Source organism: Olea europaea, chromosome 16, assembly GCF_002742605.1.
Source record: "Olea europaea var. sylvestris chromosome 16, O_europaea_v1, whole genome shotgun sequence".
NCBI classification, from domain to species: Eukaryota; Viridiplantae; Streptophyta; class Magnoliopsida; order Lamiales; family Oleaceae; genus Olea; species Olea europaea.
In genome coordinates, this window is record NC_036252.1 from 12,364,730 (window position 1) to 12,376,284 (window position 11,555).

At 32.2% G+C, this 11,555-nt stretch overlaps 1 non-coding gene across 1 annotated transcript; it reads left to right on the top strand.

Annotated features, from left to right (window-relative positions):
• The first annotated feature begins 11,007 nt into the window (after positions 1-11,007).
• TRNAI-UAU lies at positions 11,008-11,081 on the top strand. The gene has a single exon. It is a non-coding gene; the product is annotated as a tRNA-Ile (tRNA).
• The last annotated feature ends 474 nt before the right edge of the window (positions 11,082-11,555 follow it).

Sequence of the window (11,555 nt, forward strand, 5' to 3'; positions counted from 1 at the left end):
TCCTACTGTCTTCTTTCCTTCAGGTAATGGAACTAGTATTCACGTGTAATTCTTTACTAATGCCTCCATCTCATCTTTTATTGCCTGAGTCCACTTGGAATCTGATAAAGCATCCTGAATTCCTGTTGGAACATGATTAGAAGAGAGAACATGTACAAAAGCTTTCAATGGATCAGATAACTTCGTGGTGGATACATAGTTGGCAACTGGATATCTTGATCTTCGTTTTTCAATGTCTGGAGAGTATTTGTTTGGCGGTTTGCCTCGATTATGCCTGAAAGGTAAATTATAGCCACCAGGAGTATCTAAATTGCTTATATGTGAAGGAGTGCTTACCTCAGAGATATTCTCAGGAGATGGGCCTGCGGATACTGAAGAGAAAGGAGGCTCTGGTTCGGTGGAGTTTGGTTCAGCTTCTACAGTTGGTTCTGGATCTTGTGTCATATCATTCCTTAAGTCAATATCTATTGGAGCTGTCTCTATCTCAGTATTATTTGGCCACTCAAACTTCGACCAATTCAACTCTTCATCCCTTGTCTCCCCCTGAAGAGGAGAATTGGATATTGGAGAAAAAAATGTGTCAGACTCCGAGAAGGTAACATCCATAGTTACATAGGTCCGTTTGGAGGATGGATCATAGCACCGATAGCCCTTTTGATGTGTAGCATATCCCACAAAAAGACATCGGAGAGCACATGGGTCAAGTTTTGTCCGTTGAATCTTGTGAAGATGTACATAGGCCACATAACCAAATACTCGAGGAGAGAGCATTAGAGTTGGTAGTAGAGCAACATGGGATGATAGGATCTGGAGTGGAGTCTTAAAATTTGAGACTTTAGAGGGCATCCGATTGAGTAAGTATACAGCTGTGGACACTGCATCAAGCCAGCAACATTTGGAACATAGGTTCCATGAAGGAGAGCTCTTGCAGTTTTAAGAATATGTCGATTTTTCCGTTCAACAACGCCGTTTTGTTGAGGGGTTTGAGGGCAAGACATCTCATGAATGAGACCATGTTGTTCAAAGTAAGTGCGAAACCGTTGGTTGATAAATTCACCACCATTATCGGAACGAAGAACTCTTAGTTTGGCAAAGAATTGAGTTTGAATCATGGCATGGAATGACTAAAATACTTTGAACACTTCATTTTTATTTTTTAGTAGATAAAGCCAGGTCATGCGAGTGCAGTCATCAATAAATGTAACAAACCAACGAACCCCAAACATTGTAGCAATAGGTGAAGGGCCCCACACATCAGAATGTACTAGGGAAAAAGAAATACTACTTTTATTCATGCTTGATTGATAAGAAGTGCGTTGACTTTTCGCTAAAATGCAGGTATTACATTTAAAATCAGAAACTTCCTTATTCGAAAAAAGGCTAGGTAATAAATGCTTTAAATAACCGAATGATGGATGCCCAAGACGACGATGCCACATCCAAATCTGTCGTTCCTTCACATTACTCTGAACATGATGAGTGCGATCGACACTAAAATCCTCCATGTGGTATAACCCCTCTCTCTTAGTACCACGCCCAAGTATCTCCTTGGTGAGAGTATCCTGAAGAAGACAATGTTGGATAAATAAGCACCACGCAATTTAATTCAGCTGTCACTTGGCTTGCAGACAATAATTTATGTGAGAGTGATGGAACAAGTAAAGTGTGGGATAAATGTAGAGAGGGAGACAGAGATACAGAGCCAGCCCCGGTAACTGGGGAAATAACTCCATTTGCATTCGCAACCCTGTTGCGTCGAGGTGAGGTCCTCTGAATAAAATCTCTTTCATCATAAGTCATATGGTCAGTTGCCCCGGAGCCAAATAACCATAAATTATTATTCTTGTCACTGGAGGATGTAACACAAGCTGAACCAAAATTACCTGGTTCTGATGAGGGGTCCGTATCCTGAAAATAATCATTTTTAGGAATCAAAGATAGTTGAGAGTCAGATGTTGCCACGGTCGCCTTGCCTATTCGCTTATTGGTGCCCGCCCCATTTTTGTTCTTTTTTTCCTGCAACTCATGCCACCAATCGGGGTATCCATTAAGTTTAAAGCAGTTTTCTCGTGTGTGCTTGTTATTTCCACAGTATGAACACTTAATTTCCTCATCCAAAACCTTTAACTTATTTGGCCTACTTTTATTTGGGCCTCCACCACTTTTATTTGGGTCTCCCTTTAAAGAATTTATTCCAGCAACAGCAAATGATCCCATCTTCACGCCTTTGGTTGCCAAGATCGCTCCAGGAAGACCATTGTCGGAGTCTGTAGAAACCATGACTGCTTGTCGCAGTGCCTCACGGCGGACGTACACATACACCTGCTCAACGGTAGGAAACGGGTCCATCTGCAAAACTCCACTACGGATGCTATCGTGACATTCATCGAGCCCATCAAGGAAGGTGTAAACTCTGTCTTCCCGGGTCAAATTATTGAAGTGGCGGATGTCAGCGGCACACTTCATCGGATTTGGGCGACGGAAGTCAATTTCACGCCACAACCCCTGCAGTTCAGTGTAATATTTCTCCACAGATCCGCCTGCTTGTCTTAGGCAACTCACCCTTCGTCGAAGATCATAGACTTGGGATTTATCATTCCCATCAAAGTATGTAGTGGCAATAGCATCCCAGACTTCCTTAGCAGTGTGGAAACGAATGAAATTGCCAATCAGAACAGGGTCCAACGAATTGATAATCCATCCCTTGACAATGGCATTCTCAGTTCGCCATTTTCGGAAGGAGGGATCAGTTGGTAGGGGTGGAGGTGTATCTCCATTAATGTAACCCAGTTTATCTTTCCCGGAAATATACATTTCCATAACCTGGGACCATAGGCCATAGTTTGTATCATTCAGTTTGATACCAATCTGGGGCGAATTTTCAGTGAGTGGGGCTGATATGTGTGTCTTGGTTAAGGTTTCAGAAAATTTGGTGGAAATATCTGTAAGTATAGCATCAGAATTAGGTGAAGATTGGCTGGGATCAGTGATGAAGTTGGGGTCTTCCATATGTTTGTGAAAATGTTCACAAGAACCGGGCTACAGGTAACTTGGAGAAGAGGAACCAGGACCGTGTGTCCTGCTCTGATACCATGTCACAATACACACAAGAGGTAATTTTCATTCATACGGTCAATAGGTGGGTTACAGAGTTTATATAGGAAAAAAACTCCTAATTTTGGATAATCACAAATCTGTAGCTAATTAATTGATTCTACACATAATTGCCTAATTCTATTCCCTTAAAATGATACAATTATATATGATTTATGTTTCCAGAAAAAGATTTCTAACAGTTCACGCCAACAACTACCACCTACCAAACAACACAACACTACCAGCACTGCACACAACGATATCACTACACCACACATCCGAACACCACCGCTTCGTCATCACCACGCTACTGCAGTCGCGATCCGTGCCATCACCATGCCGCTACAACCACGATCTGCAAAGCCTCTGGTGGCGCTGAAAATGTGGAAATAAAGGTGACAATGCCAAAAAAATGAAAGGTAATGAAGTTTTTCATAATAATAATGAAAAAGTAAGGACGTTAAAAATAGTGTCATGGGAAAAACATCAAGAAAAAGGAAAGGAGACAAGAAAAGAAATTGAGAAAAGAGAAATGTGCACGTTGTCCTTTCAACATTTACATCGAGCTAGTTTAAGCGGTTCTTAAACCTGCAAAATTGCATTTCTTGCCGCGAAGAAGCTCTAGTGAGCAACATGAAAAAAAGTTTCATCTTTAAGTTGAATGTGTCTCAAATTAATCCACAATCTGAAGTTCGGAGAATTTGTATATCCCAAGTTGGCCAACTTCCTATTTTTCTTTTTTTTCCAATCCGCCACTTTTTAAAATCACGGGTGCCCTGGATTGCGGAACATGTGGATTGGAAAGACCTTTGCATCTTCTTGTTTAAGTTAATTTTCGTTAAATTTCTTCAAATGTTCCATAATTATAAACTCGGGCGATAATAAATTCAAGTGATCGTTTCTAGCAAAATTCTAACATTGGCAATTCAATCAATTTTATCTTACTGTTAAGATGATCCAAGTGCGCTGATTTCATTTGAAGTGAACATACATATGAAACACGTTATTTATATGTGTATAAGATAATATTGTTGTTATTCAATTATGGATATGACGTATTTCAAAAAGGTGTTTAATCCATTGAGGATATTGAATGAGTGTTATGCTCCTTGGCTTGCATCCTTTCTTTTGGACACATAATCTTTAAGTATCTGCCTGCCATACAATTGTATATTGTGTACAATATAATAAATAACAGGGAAATTTTACAAAATACACATGTATATAGGGTGTTTTTGTACTTTGTATATTGTATTATATAAATTTATATCTTACATATTGCGTAACGCTTACCAAAAAAAAAAAGAAAAAAAAGAATCTTGTTTTTTGAAAAACTATAAAATATGACATTATAAATAGCAACTTAAAAATTAAGAAACAAATTACTCTTAGCATAAATAAAAAATCACACCCCATGTCCCTCGGACAAGAGTAAGGTATACTCAGCCTTGTTGACAGCCGCAGTGTAAGGGTTTGATTCCTAAAATATGGATTGAGACTCTTTGTGGGCACCAGTGTACAGGTGACTCTTGTTCTCTGACCTGTTGGAGCACATCCCCCAATTAACCTCTCTCACGATATTTCAGGGATGGGACGGTGGGGAATCCTTAAAATTGAGGTTCAACCTTTTAAAAAATCACACCCTATGGATTATATTATGTAACGTTCAGCATATTATAAGTTTAGCTATTATTTTTTAGTTAAATACTTTTTTTTTCTTTTTTGTATAAGATTTATTATTTTCTTTTCCTGAACTATACTGTTATAGCATCAAAATAAAAATTAATTTTAGTAAGTTCTTTTAATATTGGAGGATTAGATAATAAGTCATTGGACTCTTCCAACATTGTAAAAACAAATAAAACTTCCTAATTATATTATAATTAACAAAATACATTCAATGAATGACAATTGATATAATTCATTAAAATAATTTTTAAGATTAGATGTTATTTTGCAGCTAAATTTAATTTGAATTTGGAGTGATTTGCAACTCAAAAATTGTTAAAAATACATGTGTCCTTTTATTGGTTGCGGATGAATTTTTTTTCCTGTGAGAAAACGTTGTAGAATAGAATAATTTCTTAATATACTTAATAAAAATATATAATCTGTGCAAAAATGAAAATACAAAGTTTATCTATGCGATGCAGTGAGAGAATTCAATTAATGTAAATTTATGAAGGAATAGATAAATGAGAAAGGAAAAAAAAAATTATATAGAAGTGAAATAATAATTGAACATTTTCAAAAATAAAAATATAGTTAAAGTAATTGGTCTGTGAAATGTTAGGAAATGGTTCGGTCCAATTTTGGTGCCCATTCAGGTGCTACAATGGCCGGGACAAAGGGTCGCGATCCCGCGAGGGTGAGCTAACTCCAAAAACCGTAATACAAAAAGGTGTGATTTTTTATTTTTAATTTTTTATCTATGAATATTTTGGCCTATTTAGCTATTTTAAATGGCAAAAGTTGTGAAATTTATAGCCAAAGTTTCTTTTTTGTTTTCAAATAAATTTTTTTTATTATATTCATCACATTTTTATTGCAATGGATGTCTTCAATTTCTGGTCACATTTTTATTGTTGACCTCAACTAAATTAGCATATTTCGTCTTTGATTTTTGTCCAAATTTGCTATTAACATGCATTGAATTGAGGGACAATATTCTTTTAAGCTTTGTATTTTTTGTTTTTTATTTTTTTCATTTAAAAATGTAAGAGGTATATATGTCCTTTTACGCAATCTAAACAATTTTTTTGGGACTAAAACCATATTCAAAGACGAGATTAAAACTAATAGAAGTGTGAGAATGAGACTATAAAGAAAAAAGGTAATTGGTACAAAACATCCTTACCTTTCAATGTTACTGTGCAAAACATTCATTCATCCCCTTCAATTTTTTATTTTTTTTTTGTATTTTTACCCCTACTTTCATATTTCATTGCAGAAAATGTTATTTTCATCCAATTTTTCAATAAAAAATGTAAAATGGCAATTATACCCCCTATTTAAAAAAAACAAAAAAACAAATTGAAATTATACTCCCAAACTTTTAAAAAAACTACAAATGAGTCCAAATAAATTATTAAAATGGTAATTAGCAAAAAAAGTTCCTCAAGTTCCTACTTTTCCATATTGTTGTACAAAACATTAATACTTTCTTCTTCTTCTTCTTCTATTTTTTTTTTTTTGTATTTTCACCCTTATTTTCCAATTACATTACGAAAATCATCATCTTCATCCATGTTCTCAATTAAAATATGTAAAACGACGAATATACACTCCTATTTAAATGAAGAAATAAGAATAGATTACAACTATACTCCCAATTTTTTTCAAAAAAAAAAATCAAGTAAATTCTAAATAAATAATTAAAAAAGAGGGTATTTTTTATTTTTAATAATTTATTTGTACTTTTTGAAGATTTTTGGTGTATGGTTACAATTTGTTCTTTATTTTTCTATCATTTATTTTTGTTTTATTTAAATAGAAAGGTAAATTCGTCATTTTACAGCTTTTAATTGAGAAAATAAATAAAAATAATGATTTCCATAATAAAATGTGAAAATAAGGGTCAAAATACCAAAAAATAAAAGGTATAGACATTTTGCATAATAATATTGAAAGAAAAGGAAGCTTTGTGCTAATTACCATTTTAATGATTTATTTGGACTCATTTATAATTTTTTAAAAAGTTGTGAAGTATAATTACAATTTATTTTTTATTTAAATAGGAATGTATATTTGTTATTTTACATTTTTTGTTGAGAATTTGGATGAAATGACATTTTTCGCAATGAAGGTGAAAATAAGGGTGAAAAATAAAAGTGTGGGCTTGTTGTACAATAACATCAGCCCGTGCTAGATAGTCAGGGCCACGTAAATTAATTCCAATAACATTGAAATATAATGTCGTTTTGAATGAAAAAGCTTAAGACAGGTGTAAAATATAAATTCGATTGTTCTACATGTATATATATATATATATATATATTAATTCCAATAACATTGAAATATAATGTCGTTTTGAATGAAAAAGCTTAAGACAGGTGTAAAATATAAATTCGATTGTTCTACATGTATATATATATATATATATATATATATATATATATATATATGTGGTAAGATATAATTGGTTCAAAATTTATTCAATAAAAAAAATTCTCAACTTACTTTTTGACATCTTATCTGTATATAAATAATTTATATACTCCTTATTTACAATTAGCACTATTTATAAATTAGAAAACGATTTGTGCTACATGTACATAATGATTTTTATGTACATAACATGGCGAGATATGATTGGGTAAAAAAATTTCAACCAAATAAAAAAAAAAAAAAAAACTTTTTCACTTTCTTTTTAACATATCATCTATATGTAAACTATTATGTACTTTTATTATATCTCACTAACAATATTCATTAGAAATTGACCGTGCTGCATGTATACAATGATTTATATACACGTGATAAAATGAGATATAATTGGGTCAAACTTTAAAAGCATGTGCAGCACCCCAATTTTTTCCAACATTCATGCAATTTCCAATCTTCAGAACTACTTCTAGAATGACCAGCAAATTCGGTGTTCACTCCATTCATCAAGAAAACGACTGTTCACTCCGTTCACCACACTAGGTCTCTCGTTACTCTCGCTATCCTCCACACTCCCACTACCACTTGTAGAGCTACTCTCACCCGATTACCATTAACACAAGGGAAGGGTAAAAGCGTGATTTTCATCACATTAGCACGACTGACATGAAGATTGCTCATCAACAAACACCACATCAAACACAGAGCGTTCTCCATTCGAATACAGGGCAACATCGGCATTGCAAGCAACGCAATGGTTGGTGACGTCGCTCTCTCAGATTGATGACACTTGTCGCTTGTCTCGCGATGCCTTCGACGATGTTGCGTCATCAATAGAGAGAGGGGTTTAGAGTGAGAAGAGAGAGAGAGAGAGAAGAGGGAGAAAAATGAATTTGGGGGTGGGTGGTTGGTTACGTTATAATAAGTTCCATTTGGCTCCATTATTAGAAATTTAATGGGCGAAATAGTATTTTTTTAGAGAATGAATGATTGAAGAAAAAGGAAAAGTTTTCGATTTATATATAATATTATTTTATAAAAGATTGTGTGGATAAAATAGGAGAGAAAAAAGGAAAAAATATAATTTAATGGATGCCAAACGGAGGATAAATTTGTGTTAATTAAATTAATAATTCTTAATTAGAACTTGATTTATGAATTTAAAATCAATCCCATTGTTTATGAAAATTAGTCTTTAAATGTAAGTTTCTAGGTAATTTTTCCAAATTATATCCCATATGCCCTAGATTTGAAAAAAGTTAAAATTTAGATCCTCAATTTGGAAAGTTTGAAATTTACATCCTTCTAATATTAAACTTTCTTTGGGGCCAAAATCGTAAAATCATTTGCTACAGTACCCCCATTTGATTTGATTTGCTTTTCAGTTTTCAATTTTGAATTTATCTTTATATTTTTTATTTGGATTGTATATTTACAGCACACGTCTTTGATTTGACATATTCGTAAAGTTCTCAAAATTAAATACTAGAAAAATGTTTTAAGATTACAAAAATATCAAATGAAACGAGTGTTTAGGTGTTTCACAAAATGAAAACTGAATACAAACAAACCAAACTTCAATTTTGGGCGAATTTGGGTTCGACTTTCATCTTTACACTAAGAATCTCAATTTTGGCGAATTTATTTTCAATCTTTGTTGTTTTTATCCTATATACTTAGTTCAACACCGCAAATTATCATAAATTTTGAAATGTTACCAAATTTTTTTTTTCCTTATATTTAATGTGGAATTATAAAAATAAAATTCTCTAAGAATAAAATAATTGAAATATCCATAAACTTTAGTTAAACATGAAAATTTTATCTTTAAAATAAATAAATAAGCATATTCATCCATCTAATTAAATGATATGTTTTTGAATCAATTAAACTAACTAATAAATTTAAAGATAGAAAAAAAAAACTTAATATTTATTTTTACTTTTTCTTCGATCCACTTGACCGCCCACATCACCATTTCGCTGCAGATCCAATCGGCCCGAACTAACCTATAAAATTATTGTAAGAGTGGGTATTTAAAAATACATAGTAAGATACATGCAGTTTTTATACACAATTATATATAACAAATAAATAAACACTTCATACCACTTTTTTGTTATGAAGTATGCCGATGACCAAGTTACACACCCTCTTAGGTCCTCTTGAATTCCCAAAGGATTTCATATTTCTTTCTAAAGAACTGAAAATGCCCCATGACAATTCATGCATATTTAATTGAATACATAAAGGACGAAAACAATCCGCTTGCACAAAGTATCTACCTTGATTTTGAAAAGTTGGAAAGAGCAAAATCTTGCATGTAAAAATTATTCTCTTATTTTTCTTTACTTTTTCCTCTCTTCTCTCTCTACCATAGCTCTCTTTATTTTCTGTGGTGAAATAATGAGAATTCTTGCAATATTTATACTTGAAGTTCTCGATTAAGCTTCTATACAACTAGAATTGAAAAACTGTGCAATACAAGTAATTTGGATAAAAGTTGATTTCAAATGATAGAGTTAATAGTCTAGTCTACTATTTGTTTTCTTGATACAATCTTCCCATTAAAAATAAGACCTTGGCCAACTTGTTCTTGGTTTCATATAAAAAAATGTGGTGGTAGGAATTAAAAAAGGAATATAATTTTAATTAATTAATATTGTAAGCCCTCACCAATTCTATTAGCCTATTATTCTTTTAATCGGATTTAGCTTGATATAGTATAATCCAAAATAATTTTTTTCTCATGTTGAATTCTTCTAATTAATTACGAGCTACAAAAGAAGTCAAATATTGATCTATAGAAACTCGCTCTATCAAAATCTAATTATTTGACCAAAAAATATAAGAATTTAAAATATATTTCACATAAGTCCCTCAATATCAAAATATAAATATATAGTATACATAATAAATAAATTTTATTCTATAAAATTTTCGAAATGTTACAGTCAGATTCATGATTAAAGAAGGTGAATCTAGTGTTCATACCTTGAAGCCGTACAAGAGAAAACATGTTGCTGTTGAAGGATATTCGAGAAATGTTGATTTATAGTCTTATAAGCAAAAGGTTAAATATGATTCTTAAATTATTATTTTTTTCCTCGATACTATTTTCACAAATTTAGTCTTTGCACTGTTAATAGGTTGGTCAATAATGTCCTATGTTGATGATTTTGTCGAGCTATCAATATACAATGGTGTACAGTTAATGTTAATTTTTAATTAATTAATTATTATTATTATTTGATGATTTTGTCGAGCTATCAATATACAATGGTGTAAAGTTAATGTTAATGTTAATTTTTAATTAATTAATTTATTATTATTATTATCATTATTTATTTATTTTGTATAAAAAGTCAGATACATAATTTTTGAAGATGAAAGACAACAAAATTTGTTAAATGGTATTTTTACACTGATTTAATTCGTTCAAATGATAAATATAAAATTTGGAATCGAGAAATTGGAAATGTGATGCATGATGCCTTTTTATTTTTTCTGTAGATCGATTTTACAAGTCATAATTACCTTTATCTCCTCCTAAAATGTAAAATTTTATAAACATAATTTTGAAAATCTTCAATATCGTTGACATTTAATTTAAGCTTGGATGCCGAATAATTGTGACAAGTCAAATAATTAATGAAATTTAATTTAGCACTTCATCATTTTTCGGGAAAGACGCTAGAAATAAGAAGAAACAATCTATTATTAGATCAGAATTTCTATTTACTGGATATTATCAAAGCGATACAAAGATTTAATAAATATGTTAAATAAATTGAAATTAACAAAAAGGGTCCCGTAGCTCAGTTGGTTAGAGCGTTGGTCTTATGAGCCGAAGGTCGCGGGTTCGAGCCCCGCCGGGACCATGTTATTGTGTTTCCCTTTAAAAAGGGGACAATTATCTGTTTTTGTGTTTTCATTTAAAAAGGGAAAATTGCAGCTAAAGTACCAAACCTTTCATTTAATAGCAATTTTTGCTCTAACCTTCCATTTGTGTGATTGTAGGTATTAAACCTTTGAAAAATTGGTAGATCAAGTCCAGATTGAAGGTTTCCGTTAGTTTGACAAAAAATTCGTCGGTTGACCTTAGAAATTAAAAATCTAATAATTTTGACCAACTAATAAAAAGGTAAAATTGTAATTTTATAATTTTAATATAATAAATAAATAAACAAGGAAAAAAAATCATATCCTTCTTCAATCTTTCCTAATCCTCTCAACCAAAATCAAAATTACCCTTGCCTAGTTGTTGGCTTTGGCACCACCACCTCATCTTCGGCACCAAAAACTTTAGGTTCCTAAACAAATTGTTCCTGCAATTGAAGAACCAAAAAATGACG